Source organism: Haemorhous mexicanus, chromosome 22 (assembly GCF_027477595.1).
Source record: "Haemorhous mexicanus isolate bHaeMex1 chromosome 22, bHaeMex1.pri, whole genome shotgun sequence".
Lineage (NCBI taxonomy): Eukaryota > Metazoa > Chordata > Aves > Passeriformes > Fringillidae > Haemorhous > Haemorhous mexicanus.
Window position 1 is genome coordinate 5,521,989 of NC_082362.1, and position 10,040 is coordinate 5,532,028.

The following is a 10,040-nucleotide window of genomic DNA, read 5'->3' on the forward strand; positions in this document are numbered from 1 at the left end:
CCCTCCCGCAGGTAAGGGGGGACAGGGATGATGCAGGGAGCTGGTGGCAGTGCCACAGAGAGGGGCTGAACCTTTGGTGTTGGTCTGGGCACACTCCCTGCACTGGATGTTTGGGGTGTGAGAATGGGAGGCTGAAGGATCACAAATGGGCAAGGGGAAGTGGAGGAGGCTTTAATTATTTTGCCACATTCTGGAATAGCCTCTGGCTGGGTTCTGGTGTGGGGCTCAGGAGCTCTGCTCCCCTGGAACTGGATCTTTGGGGTCTGAGAATGGGAGGAGTTGGGTGAGGACTGGGTTCTCAGCTCCTGAAATAGTGGCTGAAGCTTTTCACCCACCCCACCCCCAGACTGCCCCTTGGAAAAACAAAACTGCTTCTGGTGTGAAATCTGGTTGGTTTCAGCCATTTCTTTTAAGAGATGAGGAAAGAAAAATGGATTTTCTGCTGTGAAAATGATGTTAAATTATACTCAGAAAATGTAAAAAGGGGGCTGAAATCACACCAGGATGCTCCAGTGGCTCTGCAGTGAGTTACTGTTGTTCTGCAATTTGCTTTGCAAGCCCTCCAGCAATCCTAATACCAGCTTTTTCTTCCCATTTTGGCATCAGAAATACCAATTCCTCCCCCATTCCCATGCAGCAGAAATGCAGGCGTTGGATCTCACGCCATCTGCAATCCTTGTGCCTGTTTCACCTGTTCCTTCTGCAAACACTGGGGGCTTTAGGAGAGCTCAGATGAGATTTCCCTTCCTGGGGGGCTTCAGCACAGCCACTCCATGCCCAAAAAATCTCCTGGGGAGTGGGAAAGGTTGGGGATACCCTGCAGTCCCCCCATCCTTCTCCAGCCTGTGCCATACAGACGTGCTGTCTTTGGCTGCTCTGTCCCAAAAGCTCCGTGCTCCGAGGTGCCCAGGGCAGGCAGGGAGCTGGCAGAAAGGATACAAGCAGATGGAAAACCATAGGGAAGACCCCAAATCCCTTCCCAGAGCAAAGAAAGGGACCCAGGAGCCTGCAGCTTCCCCAGTGCCCTGCCTTTGGGGTATCAAGGCTGTTTTCCTCCCAGCTCAGGTGGAAAGACCCAGCCTGCAGCACCAGTCACCTTCACCACCAAGTGTTTGATTCCTGCTGGGACGTTGGGAAAATGACTTCCATGTTCTCATGGATGGGGTTCAAGGGTGGGGAAGGGCTCCTACAGTGGCACAGAGATCACTCTGTTTGTGCAATTTTGTTGTTGATAAGAGACTGTGCATATTCCTGGGTTGGGTTTTTTTTCGTTTTCCTTTTTTTTTTTTTTTTCCTTCTTATATGTGTGTGGGTTTGTTTTTGTGAATACATAAAAGCCCTTTGAAAGTGCTCTGTGAGTTGATTTGTTTTCCTGTCATCCCCTCAAAGCCCTGGGTAAAAGCAAACACCTGGAGAAGAGGAGATGTCCCAAACCTGGAGGAGACAGCTCAGTTCTTGGTGCCAAAAATTGTCCCAAATCCCTGGCTCAAAATGCTCAAGCAGCCTTTGATTTCCACCCAGCTGAGAGCTCAGCTCAGACCTTTCCCCACCCCAGCTCTGGGATACAACCTGGAAGCCCATCAGGCTCTCAGGGGTTGGATCCAGCTTTGGGTGTGTTCCCAGTGGGATTTGGCAGTCACGTGGGCTGTGGGGTGGCCCTGGCCCCATGCTCAGGCTCCTGTTGGCTGCTTCTCTTCTATTTCCCATGGACAGAACTTTCCCAGCACTTTGATCCCAGTTCAGACCTCCATCAGTGGGGAAACTGAGGCATGGAAACATCTTCCAGGTGGGCTGTGGCAGCACAGCTGGGCAAGGCTTGCTGGGGCCCTGGGAGAGGGCAGAGAGGTGGTGTGGGAACAAAATCCTCCTTTCCCTGTGCTCCTAGGTCCTGCACGCTCCACTGCCCCCTCACTTCACATCTCACCTCCTGCCTCCAGGACAGCTGGGCAGTGCCTGGTCCTGCTGAGAGCAGGAGAGGGACAGAGTTGTCCCCAGCAGCTCCCAGCCCATCCCCACAGCCCATGCCAGCTGGGGATGGGTCAGAGGGTGCTGTGGGCTCCTCCAGCTTTGCTGTCCCCTCCCTCTGCCTGTGGGAGATGGGAGTAGGGCCAGGAGCTGCTTTGGAAGCTGCTGCCTCTTGGGGTGTCACAGGGAGGAAGATAAGAAAGGCTGGATGCGTTTTCCCTGTTTTTCTTGGGGACTATGCCTTGAGCTGGCAAAGCTGGGCTGTTTTTGATGTTACCCTACATCCTGCTCTTCATGGCTTTGAGCTGGGAAGAGCAGGTCCTGGTATCCCAGAGTTCCTCCCTTTCACAGCCTACAATCCAGCAAGCAAAGGGTTTCCAGCCAGGAAAGGCAGCAGCTGCCTCCCTGTCTTCCAGCCTTTTCTCCTGCAGCCAGCTTGGGGTGGGCTGAGATCCACAGGGATCCCCCCAGACACTCCACAGCCAAGCTGGGCATCACCTCCTGTTCCTCTGGGAGCAGGGAGTGGCAGGCAGGGTGGGAGCAGGGTACCAGCAAGGGGATGCCCGGGGCAAGGAACAGCGGGGTGGAGGATGCCCTGGCTATGCAGGAGGGTGCAGCAGCACAGGGGATGCTCTGGAGCTCAGTAGCAGAACAGGGGATGCTCTGGAGCAGGGTACCAGCACGGGGGGTGCCAAGGATGTGAGAGCATCCCACCACGGGAGCACAGCCAGGCTGCAGCGGCTGCGTGGGAGGCGGGATAAGCCGAGCTCCTGCCCAGCTCCCATCCTCTTGCCGACGTCAGCTGTTTCCCGGCGCCCAGAGCAGCTGCAGCTCCACACCGCTCGATGTCATCGATTAGTTCCTCTCCCCATCCCCGAGGAGGGGATGGTGTGGGGGGTAGCAGGGAGGAGAGAATAAATATTTCAGCAGGTCCAGGCAAAAGCTGGGGTTATTTTGAGGCTGGAATTTATGGGCTATTAGGAATAAGGAATGAGTCTGTGCTGGGAGAAGAGACCCATTAATCCAGGCTGAAGGAGCACAAATGAGCAAGGGGAAATGGAGGAGGCTTTAATTATTTTGCCAAGTTCTGGAATAATAAGCTGGCCTCTGGCTGGGTGCTGGTGTGGGGCTCAGGAGCTCTGCTGCCCGGGAACTGGGGCAGGTGAGAGGACACTCATGATTAAATCCCCCCCCTAGCTGTGCTGCGAGGGATGGGCAATCCATTCTGGGACCAGTAAGGGACCAGTACAAGCAGTGCTTCTGGCTGGGACGTGGTGGAGGACGCCCTGCTTGTGGGGGGGAGGCTGCAGGGATGGCAGGAGGGGCCGTGGGTCAGTGCCCGGTGCCAGGGGTGCCCTTCCCGGGCTGGGCCAGCCCTGCCACGGCCGTGCCCCGTTAAGGCAATCCCGTCTGCCTGTAACCGGAGGAGCTGGGCGCTATCCGGTGCAGGGTGAGTCAGTGCCCGAGGCAGCCCTGGGCCGGGAGCATCCCTGGCTCTGCTGCTCCCTGCACCACCTGGGTGACCTTCGGCTCTGCTCTGTTCTTCAGCTGACTGTGCCCTCACCTGCCCTCCTTGCTGCCTCAGTTTCCCCGGGGGACACAGGGAGGGTGATCCTGGCTCACCCCTTGACACCCTCGGGGAGCTGATGGGACGCGGCTGCCCTGGCGGGAGGGGCATTCCTCACCCCGTGAGGGCACCGAGATTTGCCCCCCGGGGCAGCCTGCCCCAGCCCCTACAGCCAGAGGTCCTGGGAGCGCGGACACCCACGCGGCAGGGATGCAGAGCACGGACACCTCGGACACCTCCTCCTCCGGCGGGATGCAGGAGGACCTGACCTCCCTGCGGCATCCCTGCGGCACCGCAAGCCTCGCTCCCTTGCGAGCGTGGCCCCGGGTGCCAAGGTCACCCAGCGGGGGCACGGCGGGTGCCGAGCCGGTCTCCACACCCCGGTACCGGCCGCGTCCTCCTTCCCCGCTCCGCCGGGCCTGCCGCGGCTCCCGCTGACGTCACCCGCCGGAGCCAGCAGCTATTTTGGGAACTGCAAAGTCACTGGCGCAATTAGTCGGCTGGCAAAGGCAGCGGGGCGGCGGGGGGACCGCGGGCACGGCTGCTCCCCGCGCCGCGCCGCGCCGTGCCGTGCCGTGCCGTGCCGTGCCGGGGGCTGCGCGGCCACGGCCCCCGGGCACCGCCAGCTTCCCTGCGCCTGCAGGGTCCCTCCGCCAGGACAAACGGCCGCGGCTGCAAATCCTCCCATCCATCATTTCCTTCCCTCTGCTTTTTTTTTTTTTAATTCTTTTTTTTTTTTTTTTAATATTTAATTTGATGTCGCTCCTCCGGCAGGAGCCTCCCCACGTGGGCTGCTGAGCCAGCTCGCTGCCACCGCTGGCGTTTGGAGAGAGGCAGCAGAGGGATGCTGTGCCAGGGCGATGCCGCGGCCCAGGGGCTGCCCTGCGGGTGGGAGCGGGTCCGGCTATTCCCGGTGCTCTGCTGCCAGCTGGGTGCTCGGTTTAACCCTGCATCCTCCGGGACGTAGCCACCGCGGTGCCCCAGCTGCGAATGCCCCGCTAGCCCCACGGCAGCGAAGGGGGTGTGGATGGGCTGCTGTGACACCGGAGGGACACCTGGCCCCGAGGCACAGCACAAAGAGAGGTGGCGTTCTGCCACGCAGTGTCCTTGAGCCCGGGGATGTGGGGACAGCCAGAGGGGACAGCTGGGGTTCTCAGTCCCTCTGCCCAGCGCTGTTTGGTTTCTCTGTTCACCCTCCTCATATCCTGGTAACCTCCAAGTCATGGCCAGAGGGGAAGTGTACAGAAAGGCTGGGACAAGCTGATCCTGGCAGGCTCCAAACACCCCAAAAGTGAGGCTCAAACAAATCCTTTAAAAAATCTCCAGACTGTTCTATGTGACCTGACATCTCTTTCAGTCCCAACCCCCAGGGAAAAAACCACCCCAACTCCTTTCTCCCAACGCCTGGAGAGGTGCCACAGCAGGAGCTGGTGCTCAGCTGCCCGATCCCATATGGGATTTGGGCGGGAAGGGCCGGATCCAGACGGATCCCTGGGCACAGCAGAGGTGATGGGCGCTTGGAGACTGACCCCACCCTGCTCTCCATCGCTCCGAGCCCCTGGAGGAGGGGTCCCTGCCTGTGCTGGGGCTGGAGGAGCCGCTGGTAGTCCTGGGCTGGGGGCAGACAGCGATGAGTGCGACCAGGGGGTGGCTTTGGGGTGACAGGGGCTGTGGGAGGGCAGGTGGAAGGTGGGGAGCGTGTGTTTCCCCCGGGCTGGGGGAAGAGGCCGCGGCGGTGGGGCTGGGAGCGCTGAGGCTGTGCTGAGTCACGCTGCAGAGCCTGCGAGCAGGACTGCAGCAAGCGGCTGGCTGTGACAGCCCTGTCCCTCCGCCTCCGGCTCCTCGCCTCCTCCTGGGGGCCAGCATGCTGATGGGGCTTGATGTCCAGGCTGGGGGGGTCCCGCTGCTCCCCTGGCCATGGCTGTGCCCAAGTTCCCAACCCTGCTTGACCCTCTCCAGCCACCCTGCCCTTCAACAGGGATGGGGCTGCTCCAGGAGGGGGGTCCTGGAGTTCCTGGGCAGGGAGAGGGGAGGACTGAGCTGCCCTTGGCGGATGAGGGTCCCCGACCCCAGTGCAGGAGGGGTATCCCTGGGTGGCTGTGACAAGGGGGACAGCAGGGCCGGGGGGGGCACTGGCTGCCAGCACAAACACAAAAGGGCACTTAGCAGCCACTGGACCACGGGGCAGATCTCCCCTGGCATGGGTGGAGTGGGGTGGGCGGGCAGACATCCCCCCAGCTCCTATCCCACACCACCAACCCAGCACACAGAGCTGAGCATCCACCCCTGCTGCTGCACAAGAGAAAGGCTGAGGCAGGTCCCTGCTGCAGAGGGAAACTGAGGCACGGGCTGTGCCCCAGCATTGGCCCCAGACGCTGCCACCTCTCAGGCTCAGAGTCTGGGACAGCCCTGTCCCCACAGGACGCTGGGACCACCTTGCCTGGTGCTGCCTCCCAGCCCCACAGAGCTCAGAGCTGCTTCTGGAGGGACCGAGACAGGCAGGGCTTTTTTTAGGTGCTCCGTAAGTGCCGTCTGGGCGGTATTTATATCGGCTCCTTAAATAAGAGCTGCCATCTGAGCCTGACGAGCCTGCTTAATTATTAATGCCCCGCAGGGAAGCAGCACGCCTGCCTGCCTGCCTGCCTGCTCTGGGCCCACCTTCCCGCTGGGATCCTGCATCCCAGGTCCCCCCCAGCTCCCCACCAGCACCGAGGGTGGGTTGTGACAACCTGGACATCCCAGAGCACCCTGGCTTCCCATGGGACATGTCTTATGCGGGAGCATCTTCCCCAGGGCAGGGAAGAAGGCTGAGAGGGGATTTTCCATGCCATGGCATGGGCATTGCTGCAGTTCTTAGAGGGTGTTGGGGATAAGGGGAGAGTGGGAGGCACGGGCTGATGCTCTCCCATCCCATCTTGGGAGCTTGAGGTGGTTCCAGGGAAAATCATTCCTGGAAGCCCCGAGGGGTAGGGGCAGCCCTGCTTGGAGACAGAGCTTATGCTAAACAGTACGGGAGGGCAGCTGCTGCAGCAGAATTAATTTGAGCTTGGAAAGTGCTTTGAAAGGCTGAGATGAAAGGCCAGGGCTGGCTACAAAGAGCTGCAGCTCCACAGACAGGGGGAAGGAAACTCCCAGCAAAGCACCCTGGGTCTGTCATCAGCCCCAGCAGCCACGGCCCCTCCGTCCCCTCCTGCCCCAGGTGGGGCAGCCTCTGGCTCTGGGACCTTTTGGGGAGGGTTGGTGAACCCTGAGCTCACCCAGATGTTGGTTTTGGGGTCCTTGGTTGGGTGTGACCCCCCCTCAGCTCTGGTTTGTCTCAGGGTGGAGGGGCCAAGGCTGCACTTCTGTGGGGCTGGGGAGGCGCAGGGGAAGAGGGGACAGCCTTGTCCTGCTCCTGGGTTGTGTCCCCTGCTGTGTCACACAGCCAGGCTCAGGGCAGCACAGGGGGAAAGGGGCCAGGGTGCCACAGCATTGGGGTGGTGGGGACAGACAGTCTGGCCCAGTAAGGGATCAGGCAAAGAGGACATGAGGGCACCACTGTCCTGCAACCTCAGGGAAGGGGACACTGAAGCCAGAGGTTTGCCCAGCTTGCTTCTCCACCAACACAACTGCAAGAGTCACAAAAGTGCTCCCCTGGGCAGGCAGCCCCTCCTCAGGGCAATCCAAGCAGCAGCTGCCTGGGCAGCTGGGGTGAGCACCCAGCCCTGGGGCTGTGCAGGAGCCTGGGCAGCATCCCGGGGATGGGACCTGTCCAAACCCACACACCAGCCCTGGGAAATGCCACCCTGTGTCCCCTGGCCTTCACAGCTTTGCCACCCACCAGCTGAAGGCACCGAGCAGTCAGGTCACTGCTGGTGTGGCAGGTGTGCTGGTGTACCTGTGGTGACAGCTCCTGGTGTGGGGACAGGCTGGGACACCTGCACCACACATCTCCCATGCTGGGCATCCCCTTCCCTGGGCATCCCCTTCCCTGGGCATCTCCCTGGCTCCAAGCAGGCAGACATGGAGGGAAAAGGCACAAGGCATGACTGTTCTGCTGGAAGTGAGGGGTGAGGATTTCTGGATCCATTTTCAGAGCAGTCAGCAGCTCACCCAAGCAAACTCCAAGTCACAGAGAATTTCCTGCCTTCCCTCACGGTGTCACAAGGCATTGGCAAGACGTAGCAGGGAAAGCAAGAAAATGCAAAGAGAAAGACTCTTCTTCCAGGCCACAGGAATTAACAAAGTGGCACATTTGAAGGCAGAGAAGTATTTTTAATCCCACAGGCAGAATCCAGGTTATTAGGTTTTTCTGGGACATCTGCAGAACAGACCCACATTCTTTGGGTCATTGTGATTTCCCAACACAGCAGCTGCCCCAGCCTCTCACTGAGGGGTGTCTGCAGGCACCAGAGGTGGGAAAAGCAGATTTGGTGATGTCCAGCCAGGTAACACCTCCAGCTGCCTGTGCTGCCCACCAGAACCTTCTAACTTGGACCATCCAGCACCAAACCTTCACCCCACTGCTGCCCAGGCTGTGCAGCAGAGGAATTAGCTGTTGTGAGGGGTGTTGATTTATGCATCAGAGCTCAAAAAGGGGGCTGGATTCACTGCAGATAAATATTACAGTCAGATTGCTACTCTGAAGAATTTACAGCATCATGAATATCCTGTTCTGACCTGTGATGGGGAAGGAAATCATCTGCGTTGGGAAATGTATTTATGGCTCTGGTGCTCTGACAGAAATAAATCAGTATTTGCTCGTTTTGGGGCAAAAACAGGGTCACTGTAAATCAGCAGAGTCGGGCTGGCTGAGAATGTGCCAGGTTTATGGAAAATACTAGATAAGATTCCAAAGGTTGGTATGGAGAGGCAACAGTTTTTATTAGGACTGTTGATATATTTGGAGAAATCAGGGGATCTTCCAGGTGCAAAAGTATTTCTTCAGGTCTGGGCTTGTGTTCAATATTGTCCATGAGAACCCAGGAATTGTACCCAAGGGATAATATTATTTATTTTCTGAGTTAGAGGATGCATTTATCCAGCCCAAATGCAGTAGGATCACCCAAAAAGGGATGAGCAGGGAGTGCGCTCTCATTCATTCACAGATCTGAGCCTGCTTGGCTCGGGTGATGCCCCACAGATACCTCCAGATTATCAATAAGAAATAGCAGCAAAATTAATTTGGGAACCAAACTCCTTTAATATTCTCCTGCATTCTGCACTTTTTTTACTCCAACAGTCTCCCAAAACTGGCGCCAGGCTGAAAACAACCCAGATCCTCGCAGGGGGAGCTCTGCAGAGATGCCAGCGAGCCCCCTGGGGAGGATGAATGAGCCTTTATGGGGGAGAGGAATAAACTGCCCTTGTCTGAGGGATCTCTCCTCGGGATGGCCGGGCAGTAAACAAAGGCTGGGCACAAACAAAGGCTGTTCTCACCCGGAGCCACGTGCGCTGCTGCGGGGTGTGAGGGAGGAGACAGCCTCTGATTTCTGTAGAGGAAATGGAGAGGATCCGGGCGTGTTTCTGCTTCTGTTTAGCAGAGTGGGGGGGATTTCTTCTGCTCTCGGAAGCTGTGAACAAAGGAGGATTTTGTGGTGCACAAATCCAGGCGATGCCATTCCCTGTTCTTTGCAGAGCAGTGCTAAACCCACAATAAAGATGGAGATCTTGCCCCAAAAGGGTGTTGCTCACCACCACCAGCATTCCCAAACCACTTTGTCCCCACCCACGAGGGTGAGACCGTGGCCATGGGCTCTGGACAGCCACAGCAGTGCCCTGAGGACACCGGCACGTCCCAGTGCCACCCAGGCTTCCTGTGAGGTTTCAGAAGGAAACCACAGGGCACGGGGGGTTGGCTGAGTCCTCTGAGCTCATCCCCACACATCCCAAAGCACCTGTGCAGGGACAGTGGCTTTGGGAAGGGCCAGGGACATGTGGCAGGTGAAGGACAGTGTTTATCTGTGCATCAGCCCTGCCTGGCTCCCTCCAAGAGCGAAAAAGTGCTTCCATTGAGATCACTCTGTTTATTAGAGCCCTTTCCTTTCTCCCAGTGCCACAGCATCCTCTCAGCACCGCTTTATCCAGAGTCTTTTTAGGAAAACAGGGTCCATTAAACCCTTTCATTCCTCCCAGTGCCGTAGCCTCCTCTCGGCATCACTTTATCCATAGATTTTTTTAGGAAAGTGGGAATCTTATGACTCCCAGTGGCTCTCCCCATGGCTGGAGCAGACATGTTTTCATCCCAGGGGTTATCCATGAGTGAGTGCCCAAGGTGGCTGTCATTGTCCACTATCCAGCGCTTATCTCCAGTGTGGATCCTCTGTGGATCAGGATGCTGGCCATGGTGGGAAAAGGGGGAAGGGGAAAGCAGGGGACAGGGGTTCACCCCAAGATGTGTCACCATGACCTGGCCCAGCAGTGCCACAGCATCAGAGACCCCAGGCACAGCAACACTGCCAGGGTTTCCACGGGGGAGCGGTGCATGGGCTGTGAGGGGGTCAGGGTCTTGAGTGGATCAGGGTTTTCA